Here is a 12,011-nt window from a genome sequence, read left to right on the forward strand (position 1 = left end):
TCTTTAGAAAATCTTTACTCGTCTCATTTTTGAAAATATTTACTGGTTTCATTTTAGAAAATATTTACTCGTCTCCCTTTAGAAAATCTTTACTCGTCTCATTTTTGAAAATATTTACTGGTTTCATTTTAGAAAATATTTACTCGTCTCCCTTTAGAAAATCTTTACTCGTCTCATTTTTGAAAATATTTACTGGTTTCATTTTAGAAAATATTTACTCATCTCCCTTTAGAAAATCTTTACTCGTCTCATTTTTGAAAATATTTACTGGTTTCATTTTAGAAAATATTTACTCGTCTCCCTTTAGAAAATCTTTACTCGTCTCATTTTTGAAAATATTTACTGGTTTCATTTTAGAAAATATTTACTCGCCTCCCTTTAGAAAATATTTACTCGTCTCCCTTTAGAAAATATTTACTCGTCTCATTTTGAAAATATTTACTGGTTTCATTTTAGAAAATATTTACTCGTCTCCCTTTAGAAAATCTTTACTCGTCACATTTTAGAAAATATTTACTCGTCTCCCTTTAGAAAATATTTACTCGTCTCATTTTTGAAAATATTTACTGGTTTCATTTTAGAAAATATTTACTCGTCTCCCTTTAGAAAATCTTTACTCGTCTCATTTTTGAAAATATTTACTGGTTTCATTTTAGAAAATATTTACTCGTCTCCCTTTAGAAAATCTTTACTCGTCTCATTTTTGAAAATATTTACTGGTTTCATTTTAGAAAATATTTACTCGTCTCCCTTTAGAAAATCTTTACTCGTCTCATTTTTGAAAATATTTACTGGTTTCATTTTAGAAAATATTTACTCATCTCCCTTTAGAAAATCTTTACTCGTCTCATTTTTGAAAATATTTACTGGTTTCATTTTAGAAAATATTTACTCGCCTCCCTTTAGAAAATATTTACTCGTCTCCCTTTAGAAAATATTTACTCGTCTCATTTTTGAAAATATTTACTGGTTTCATTTTAGAAAATATTTACTCGTCTCCCTTTAGAAAATCTTTACTCGTCACATTTTAGAAAATATTTACTCGTCTCCCTTTAGAAAATATTTACTCGTCTCCCTTTAGAAAATATTTACTCGTCTCATTTTTGAAAATATTTACTGGTTTCATTTTAGAAAATATTTACTCGTCTCCCTTTAGAAAATCTTTACTCGTCACATTTTAGAAAATATTTACTCGTCTCCCTTTAGAAAATCTTTACTCGTCACATTTTAGAAAATATTTACTCGTCTCCCTTTAGAAAATCTTTACTCGTCACATTCTAGAAAATATTTACTCGTCTCCCTTTAGAAAATCTTTACTCGTCACATTTTAGAAAATATTTACTCGTCTCCCTTTAGAAAATATTTACTCGTCTCATTTTTGAAAATATTTACTGGTTTCATTTAAAAAAATATTTACTCGTCTCCCTTTAGAAAATCTTTACTCGTCTCATTTTTGAAAATATTTACTGGTTTCATTTTAGAAAATATTTACTCGTCTCCCTTTAGAAAATCTTTACTCGTCTCATTTTGGAAAATATTTACTGGTTTCATTTTAGAAAATATTTACTCGTCTCCCTTTAGAAAATCTTTACTCGTCTCATTTTTGAAAATATTTACTGGTTTCATTTTAGAAAATATTTACTCGTCTCCCTTTAGAAAATCTTTACTCGTCTCATTTTTGAAAATATTTACTGGTTTCATTTTAGAAAATATTTACTCGCCTCCCTTTAGAAAATATTTACTCGTCTCCCTTTAGAAAATATTTACTCGTCTCATTTTTTAAAATATTTACTGGTTTCATTTTAGAAAATATTTACTCGTCTCCCTTTAGAAAATCTTTACTCGTCACATTTTAGAAAATATTTACTCGTCTCCCTTTAGAAAATCTTTACTCGTCACATTTTAGAAAAAATTTACTCGTCTCCCTTTAGAAAATCTTTACTCGTCACATTTTAGAAAATATTTACTCGTCTCCCTTTAGAAAATCTTTACTCGTCACATTCTAGAAAATATTTACTCGTCTCCCTTTAGAAAATCTTTACTCGTCACATTTTAGAAAATATTTACTCGTCTCCCTTTAGAAAATATTTACTCGTCTCATTTTTGAAAATATTTACTGGTTTCATTTTAGAAAATATTTACTCGTCTCCCTTTAGAAAATCTTTACTCGTCTCATTTTTGAAAATATTTACTGGTTTCATTTTAGAAAATATTTACTCGTCTCCCTTTAGAAAATCTTTACTCGTCTCATTTTAGAAATTATTTACTGGTTTCATTTTAGAAAATATTTACTCGTCTCCCTTTAGAAAATCTTTACTCGTCTCATTTTTGAAAATATTTACTCGTCTCATTTTTGAAAATATTTACTGGTTTCATTTTAGAAAATATTTACTCGTCTCCCTTTAGAAAATCTTTACTCGTCTCATTTTTGAAAATATTTACTGGTTTCATTTTAGAAAATATTTACTCGTCTCCCTTTAGAAAATCTTTACTCGTCTCATTTTTGAAAATATTTACTGGTTTCATTTTAGAAAATATTTACTCGCCTCCCTTTAGAAAATATTTACTCGTCTCCCTTTAGAAAATATTTACTCGTCTCATTTTTGAAAATATTTACTGGTTTCATTTTAGAAAATATTTACTCGTCTCCCTTTAGAAAATCTTTACTCGTCACATTTTAGAAAATATTTACTCGTCTCCCTTTAGAAAATCTGTACTCGTCACATTTTAGAAAATATTTACTCGTCTCCCTTTAGAAAATCTTTACTCGTCACATTTTAGAAAATATTTACTCGTCTCCCTTTAGAAAATCTTTACTCGTCTCATTTTTGAAAATATTTACTGGTTTCATTTTAGAAAATATTTACTCGTCTCCCTTTAGAAAATCTTTACTCGTCTCATTTTTGAAAATATTTACTGGTTTCATTTTAGAAAATATTTACTCGTCTCCTTTAGAAAATCTTTACTCGTCTCATTTTTGAAAATATTTACTGGTTTCATTTTAGAAAATATTTACTCGTCTCCCTTTAGAAAATCTTTACTCGTCTCATTTTTGAAAATATTTACTGGTTTCATTTTAGAAAATCTTTACTCGTCACATTTTAGAAAATATTTACTCGTCTCCCTTTAGAAAATCTTTACTCGTCACATTTTAGAAAAAATTTACTCGTCTCCCTTTAGAAAATCTTTACTCGTCACATTTTAGAAAATATTTACTCGTCTCCCTTTAGAAAATCTTTACTCGTCACATTCTAGAAAATATTTACTCGTCTCCCTTTAGAAAATCTTTACTCGTCACATTTTAGAAAATATTTACTCGTCTCCCTTTAGAAAATATTTACTCGTCTCATTTTTGAAAATATTTACTGGTTTCATTTTAGAAAATATTTACTCGTCTCCCTTTAGAAAATCTTTACTCGTCTCATTTTTGAAAATATTTACTGGTTTCATTTTAGAAAATATTTACTCGTCTCCCTTTAGAAAATCTTTACTCGTCTCATTTTAGAAAATATTTACTCGTCTCCCTTTAGAAAATCTTTACTCGTCTCATTTTTGAAAATATTTACTCGTCTCATTTTTGAAAATATTTACTGGTTTCATTTTAGAAAATATTTACTCGTCTCCCTTTAGAAAATCTTTACTCGTCTCATTTTTGAAAATATTTACTGGTTTCATTTTAGAAAATATTTACTCGTCTCCCTTTAGAAAATCTTTACTCGTCTCATTTTTGAAAATATTTACTGGTTTCATTTTAGAAAATATTTACTCGCCTCCCTTTAGAAAATATTTACTCGTCTCCCTTTAGAAAATATTTACTCGTCTCATTTTTGAAAATATTTACTGGTTTCATTTTAGAAAATATTTACTCGTCTCCCTTTAGAAAATCTTTACTCGTCACATTTTAGAAAATATTTACTCGTCTCCCTTTAGAAAATCTGTACTCGTCACATTTTAGAAAATATTTACTCGTCTCCCTTTAGAAAATCTTTACTCGTCACATTTTAGAAAATATTTACTCGTCTCCCTTTAGAAAATCTTTACTCGTCTCATTTTTGAAAATATTTACTGGTTTCATTTTAGAAAATATTTACTCGTCTCCCTTTAGAAAATCTTTACTCGTCTCATTTTTGAAAATATTTACTGGTTTCATTTTAGAAAATATTTACTCGTCTCCTTTAGAAAATCTTTACTCGTCTCATTTTTGAAAATATTTACTGGTTTCATTTTAGAAAATATTTACTCGTCTCCCTTTAGAAAATCTTTACTCGTCTCATTTTTGAAAATATTTACTGGTTTCATTTTAGAAAATATTTACTCGCCTCCCTTTAGAAAATATTTACTCGTCTCCCTTTAGAAAATATTTACTCGTCTCATTTTTGAAAATATTTACTGGTTTCATTTTAGAAAATATTTACTCGTCTCCCTTTAGAAAATCTTTACTCGTCACATTTTAGAAAATATTTACTCGTCTCCCTTTAGAAAATATTTACTCGTCTCATTTTTGAAAATATTTACTGGTTTCATTTTAGAAAATATTTACTCGTCTCCCTTTAGAAAATCTTTACTCGTCTCATTTTTGAAAATATTTACTGGTTTCATTTTAGAAAATATTTACTCGTCTCCCTTTAGAAAATCTTTACTCGTCTCATTTTTGAAAATATTTACTGGTTTCATTTTAGAAAATATTTACTGGTTTCATTTTAGAAAATATTTACTCGCCTCCCTTTAGAAAATATTTACTCGTCTCATTTTTGAAAATATTTACTGGTTTCATTTTAGAAAATATTTACTCGTCTCCCTTTAGAAAATCTTTACTCGTCACATTTTAGAAAATATTTACTCGTCTCCCTTTAGAAAATATTTACTCGTCTCCCTTTAGAAAATATTTACTCGTCTCAATTTTGAAAATATTTACTGGTTTCATTTTAGAAAATATTTACTCGTCTCCCTTTAGAAAATCTTTACTCGTCACATTTTAGAAAATATTTACTCGTCTCCCTTTAGAAAATCTTTACTCGTCACATTTTAGAAAATATTTACTCGTCTCCCTTTAGAAAATCTTTACTCGTCACATTCTAGAAAATATTTACTCGTCTCCCTTTAGAAAATCTTTACTCGTCACATTTTAGAAAATATTTACTCGTCTCCCTTTAGAAAATATTTACTCGTCTCATTTTTGAAAATATTTACTGGTTTCATTTTAGAAAATATTTACTCGTCTCCCTTTAGAAAATCTTTACTCGTCTCATTTTTGAAAATATTTACTGGTTTCATTTTAGAAAATATTTACTCGTCTCCCTTTAGAAAATCTTTACTCGTCTCATTTTTGAAAATATTTACTGGTTTCATTTTAGAAAATATTTACTCGTCTCCCTTTAGAAAATCTTTACTCGTCTCATTTTTGAAAATATTTACTGGTTTCATTTTAGAAAATATTTACTCGTCTCCCTTTAGAAAATCTTTACTCGTCTCATTTTTGAAAATATTTACTGGTTTCATTTTAGAAAATATTTACTCGCCTCCCTTTAGAAAATATTTACTCGTCTCCCTTTAGAAAATATTTACTCGTCTCATTTTTGAAAATATTTACTGGTTTCATTTTAGAAAATATTTACTCGTCTCCCTTTAGAAAATCTTTACTCGTCACATTTTAGAAAATATTTACTCGTCTCCCTTTAGAAAATCTTTACTCGTCACATTTTAGAAAAAATTTACTCGTCTCCCTTTAGAAAATCTTTACTCGTCACATTTTAGAAAATATTTACTCGTCTCCCTTTAGAAAATCTTTACTCGTCACATTCTAGAAAATATTTTCTCGTCTCCCTTTAGAAAATCTTTACTCGTCACATTTTAGAAAATATTTACTCGTCTCCCTTTAGAAAATATTTACTCGTCTCATTTTTGAAAATATTTACTGGTTTCATTTTAGAAAATATTTACTCGTCTCCCTTTAGAAAATCTTTACTCGTCTCATTTTTGAAAATATTTACTGGTTTCATTTTAGAAAATATTTACTCGTCTCCCTTTAGAAAATATTTACTCGTCTCAATTTTGAAAATATTTACTGGTTTCATTTTAGAAAATATTTACTCGTCTCCCTTTAGAAAATCTTTACTCGTCACATTCTAGAAAATATTTACTCGTCTCCCTTTAGAAAATCTTTACTCGTCACATTTTAGAAAATATTTACTCGTCTCCCTTTAGAAAATATTTACTCGTCTCATTTTTGAAAATATTTACTGGTTTCATTTTAGAAAATATTTACTCGTCTCCCTTTAGAAAATCTTTACTCGTCACATTTTAGAAAATATTTACTCGTCTCCCTTTAGAAAATATTTACTCGTCTCCCTTTAGAAAATATTTACTCGTCTCAATTTTGAAAATATTTACTGGTTTCATTTTAGAAAATATTTACTCGTCTCCCTTTAGAAAATCTTTACTCGTCACATTTTAGAAAATATTTACTCGTCTCCCTTTAGAAAATCTTTACTCGTCACATTTTAGAAAATATTTACTCGTCTCCCTTTAGAAAATCTTTACTCGTCACATTCTAGAAAATATTTACTCGTCTCCCTTTAGAAAATCTTTACTCGTCACATTTTAGAAAATATTTACTCGTCTCCCTTTAGAAAATATTTACTCGTCTCATTTTTGAAAATATTTACTGGTTTCATTTTAGAAAATATTTACTCGTCTCCCTTTAGAAAATCTTTACTCGTCTCATTTTTGAAAATATTTACTGGTTTCATTTTAGAAAATATTTACTCGTCTCCCTTTAGAAAATCTTTACTCGTCTCATTTTTGAAAATATTTACTGGTTTCATTTTAGAAAATATTTACTCGTCTCCCTTTAGAAAATCTTTACTCGTCTCATTTTTGAAAATATTTACTGGTTTCATTTTAGAAAATATTTACTCGTCTCCCTTTAGAAAATCTTTACTCGTCTCATTTTTGAAAATATTTACTGGTTTCATTTTAGAAAATATTTACTCGCCTCCCTTTAGAAAATATTTACTCGTCTCCCTTTAGAAAATATTTACTCGTCTCATTTTTGAAAATATTTACTGGTTTCATTTTAGAAAATATTTACTCGTCTCCCTTTAGAAAATCTTTACTCGTCACATTTTAGAAAATATTTACTCGTCTCCCTTTAGAAAATCTTTACTCGTCACATTTTAGAAAAAATTTACTCGTCTCCCTTTAGAAAATCTTTACTCGTCACATTTTAGAAAATATTTACTCGTCTCCCTTTAGAAAATCTTTACTCGTCACATTCTAGAAAATATTTACTCGTCTCCCTTTAGAAAATCTTTACTCGTCACATTTTAGAAAATATTTACTCGTCTCCCTTTAGAAAATATTTACTCGTCTCATTTTTGAAAATATTTACTGGTTTCATTTTAGAAAATATTTACTCGTCTCCCTTTAGAAAATCTTTACTCGTCTCATTTTTGAAAATATTTACTGGTTTCATTTTAGAAAATATTTACTCGTCTCCCTTTAGAAAATCTTTACTCGTCTCATTTTTGAAAATATTTACTGGTTTCATTTTAGAAAATATTTACTCGTCTCCCTTTAGAAAATCTTTACTCGTCTCATTTTTGAAAATATTTACTCGTCTCATTTTTGAAAATATTTACTGGTTTCATTTTAGAAAATATTTACTCATCTCCCTTTAGAAAATCTTTACTCGTCTCATTTTTGAAAATATTTACTGGTTTCATTTTAGAAAATATTTACTCGTCTCCCTTTAGAAAATCTTTACTCGTCTCATTTTTGAAAATATTTACTGGTTTCATTTTAGAAAATATTTACTCGCCTCCCTTTAGAAAATATTTACTCGTCTCCCTTTAGAAAATATTTACTCGTCTCATTTTTGAAAATATTTACTGGTTTCATTTTAGAAAATATTTACTCGTCTCCCTTTAGAAAATCTTTACTCGTCACATTTTAGAAAATATTTACTCGTCTCCCTTTAGAAAATCTGTACTCGTCACATTTTAGAAAATATTTACTCGTCTCCCTTTAGAAAATCTTTACTCGTCACATTTTAGAAAATATTTACTCGTCTCCCTTTAGAAAATCTTTACTCGTCTCATTTTTGAAAATATTTACTGGTTTCATTTTAGAAAATATTTACTCGTCTCCTTTAGAAAATCTTTACTCGTCTCATTTTTGAAAATATTTACTGGTTTCATTTTAGAAAATATTTACTCGTCTCCTTTAGAAAATCTTTACTCGTCTCATTTTTGAAAATATTTACTGGTTTCATTTTAGAAAATATTTACTCGTCTCCCTTTAGAAAATCTTTACTCGTCTCATTTTTGAAAATATTTACTGGTTTCATTTTAGAAAATATTTACTCGCCTCCCTTTAGAAAATATTTACTCGTCTCCCTTTAGAAAATATTTACTCGTCTCATTTTTGAAAATATTTACTGGTTTCATTTTAGAAAATATTTACTCGTCTCCCTTTAGAAAATCTTTACTCGTCACATTTTAGAAAATATTTACTCGTCTCCCTTTAGAAAATATTTACTCGTCTCATTTTTGAAAATATTTACTGGTTTCATTTTAGAAAATATTTACTCGTCTCCCTTTAGAAAATCTTTACTCGTCTCATTTTTGAAAATATTTACTGGTTTCATTTTAGAAAATATTTACTCGCCTCCCTTTAGAAAATATTTACTCGTCTCCCTTTAGAAAATATTTACTCGTCTCATTTTTGAAAATATTTACTGGTTTCATTTTAGAAAATATTTACTAGTCTCCCTTTAGAAAATCTTTACTCGTCACATTTTAGAAAATATTTACTCGTCTCCCTTTAAAAAATCTTTACTCGTCACATTTTAGAAAATATTTACTCGTCTCCCTTTAGAAAATCTTTACTCGTCACATTTTAGAAAATATTTACTCGTCTCCCTTTAGAAAATCTTTACTCGTCACATTTTAGAAAATATTTACTCGTCTCCCTTTAGAAATTATTTACTCATCTCATTAGCAAACTTCGTCCTTAATTCTTAACAGTTATCAAAAGCAAGTAGCTTGAAGACAAATTTATTTTAATTTGAACTCTTTGTTTCATAAAATATCACAGTTTACATTTGTACTTGTCTTAAAGCACGTGTTAAACTTAACTTACTTTAGGAACTTTTACCAAAAGAAAGTATCGAGTCAAGAACTCCTTCATTGGATTTTTGTAGTTTTAATATTATTTCTGTATTCAGGGGGGTTTTGTAAGAAGTTAATCCGAGTCTAGAAATCGTGGTTTTATGCGATACTCATTATTTATTTTCAAAGATTCACTCACTCAATGCACTCCCTCTTAATTTTTATAAAATAAAATTACTCATTCGCACTTTTACAATTTTTTTTTTATTTAGACACGGCTAGCTCCTACTCATTCGTGTTATGGTATATCGCGTTAGCTCATCTGGCCCTCATCTCACATCATATGAAAATGGTGATTATCTCCTATCAAACTACTCATTTCACTCCACCGTAAGATGAGTGTGCCCATTTCCGATTCAGTTAGGGAATTTAAGGGTTAGCAGTAATTTTACATATCCAGCAAAAAAATTATTTCTTCATTTGTCTATAATATTGTTCAATAAGTTTGTCACTTTGGGGAATATTTCACTGAGAGCTAGTACAAAAAGAAAATATCCCCCTAGCGAGGCGATGTCAAAGGCTACGTGTGACGCGTTAGCAAGCGGACGCAAAACTTCGATGAAGCCCGTAAAGCGGTTTATCTTAGTAAAAACTTTTGCATGTGAAGGGTCACACTTATGTATCATATTTTACACTTACGTCGTTAGTTGGTATAATCAAGCATTTGTTTATTTATACTTTAGGATAATTACTATATTGAGTCTTATTTACCTTTTCTTAAATTAATAAAAACAAAACCTCAAATATTTGAGTCATGGCGTTATAATTAGAATAAAATCAGTAATATCATAAGTGGATCATTCCCTCTAAGTATACAAATTCCGGGTCTCGGCCAGGTATCTTAGTCTGGGTTTCGTGACGTCAGAGCTTGTATAGAGAGCAAACTACAGAGATAAATATTTTGAAAATATTTCGGTGGAGGTGCCACCTAGTGGTCAAGACGGCAACTAATGGGGCGTTTATTGAAGAAAACTCTACCGTGGGTTCTGAAACTGACCTCGAACAAATATGGTTTAGGTTTTTTGGGGGGAAAAATTTGAGGAACCAACGCCCAAAATGTCTCTATCTCGGCCACAGTGACTGCCTTATAGTATACAGGGTCTTTTTTTTTTGCTCGGAAAAGTGTTTTTTTTCAAAAACTATTTATAGTACCGATTTCAAATTTGGAAGGTCAATTCTCTATACCGGGGGACATCAGTTTGAGAAATTTGAGCGTTTTCGGTAATGTTTTTCACCAATTTTGAAAAATTATTTTTCGACCACTAGGTGCGAGATAAAAAATTTCTATTATAAAGTTGTAGGCCGTCATCGAAAACCCTTAAAAAATGTTCACTCGACGAAAAACAACTTATTTATCAGTGAAAATTCGAGCTTGAAAAATTTACAAGTTGGTGAAGCCAAATTACGATTGTTTGAAACGATAATTGAAAAGGGAACAAGTCTAATACAAACGTAGTAGAGTTTTCACACTTGAAAAAATGTACACGTTTGGTTTTTAAATGCTGATATTTTATTCACATAAATTTTTACAAAACATTTTCAATAATATCACCATTGGCTGCAACACAGGTTTGTGCGCGGACAATTAAGTTCTCAAACGCTTTCTCTACCATTTCTGGTGTGACATCTCGGCAAGCACTGATTATTCGTCTAATGAGTTCCTCCCTAGTTTCAATGGGCGTGGCGTATACCTTTGCTTTAACGAATCCCCAGAGAAAATAATCCAGCGGTGTTAGGTCAGGTGACCTTGCTGGCCAATGCACTGGACCATTTCTCCCTATCCACCTTTCAGGAAACTCGTTGTTGAGGTGCTCAGTTACTTGCCGGGAAAAATGCGGAGGGGCGCCATCTTGCTGAAACCACAACTGACGTCTTTCAGCCAATGGAAGGTCGTCGATTGCGTCACTCAGTTCGTTCTGTAGAAAATGTAAATACCTTTGGCCGTTGAGGTTCGTCGGCAGGAAAAAGGGACCAATCAAACGGTTTCCAACAAGTCCAACCCAAACATTGACCCGTTCAAATTGAACCTGGTGATGATATTCAAAACCCCAATGTGGGTTGATGTCAGACCAAAGATGGCTGTTTTGATGATTAAAGGGCCCATCTCTAGAAAATGACGCTTCGTCGGAGAACAAAACATGGCGCAAAAATTGTCTATCTTCTTGGACAGCATTTAGTAACCAGTTGCTAAATTCATAACGTCTTTGATGGTCTCCGTCAATTAGTCCTTGGTGGAGCGTAGCTCTGTATGGGTGATAGCGATTCTTACGAAGAATTTTCCACACACGATTTGCAGAACAACCGAAATCAGCAGCGGCGTTAGCGCAACTGTGACGAGGATATGCCACAAAGTACGCGAGTACATTGTTCTCGAAGTCTAAATCCGGTTGACCCAATCCGCGAAACCTAGGTTGCAAGTTACCAAATTGATTGAAATCGTGAATTGCTCGTCTTACTGTATTTACAGATGGTGCTCCATTTGGATGTTTTTCTGCGAAGATTTCAGTCACTCTTCTAAGGTTTTGCGCTGCTTCTCCATAGTAAATGGCAACTATCTCGGTACGCTCAGCTACTGAATAACGAGGCATTGTTCGAAATATTATCAAACACTGATAATAATCTCCCAAAGTTTTCCTTTAAATACCCAATGCATGTTTAGGATTGACCTATAGCCTCGTGTTTTTTAAATCCGGTCGTTTTTTTAACCAAAGTTTCAACTGGATTAGGTAATTCGGTTTCAATTATCGTTTCAAACAATCGTAATTTGGCTTCACCAACTTGTAAATTTTTCAAGCTCGAATTTTCACTGATAAATAAATTGTTTTTCGTCGAGTGAACAAT

This window comes from Leiobunum rupestre, chromosome 8, assembly GCF_980474605.1.
Source record: "Leiobunum rupestre chromosome 8, qqLeiRupe1.1.hap1, whole genome shotgun sequence".
NCBI lineage: Eukaryota > Metazoa > Arthropoda > Arachnida > Opiliones > Sclerosomatidae > Leiobunum > Leiobunum rupestre.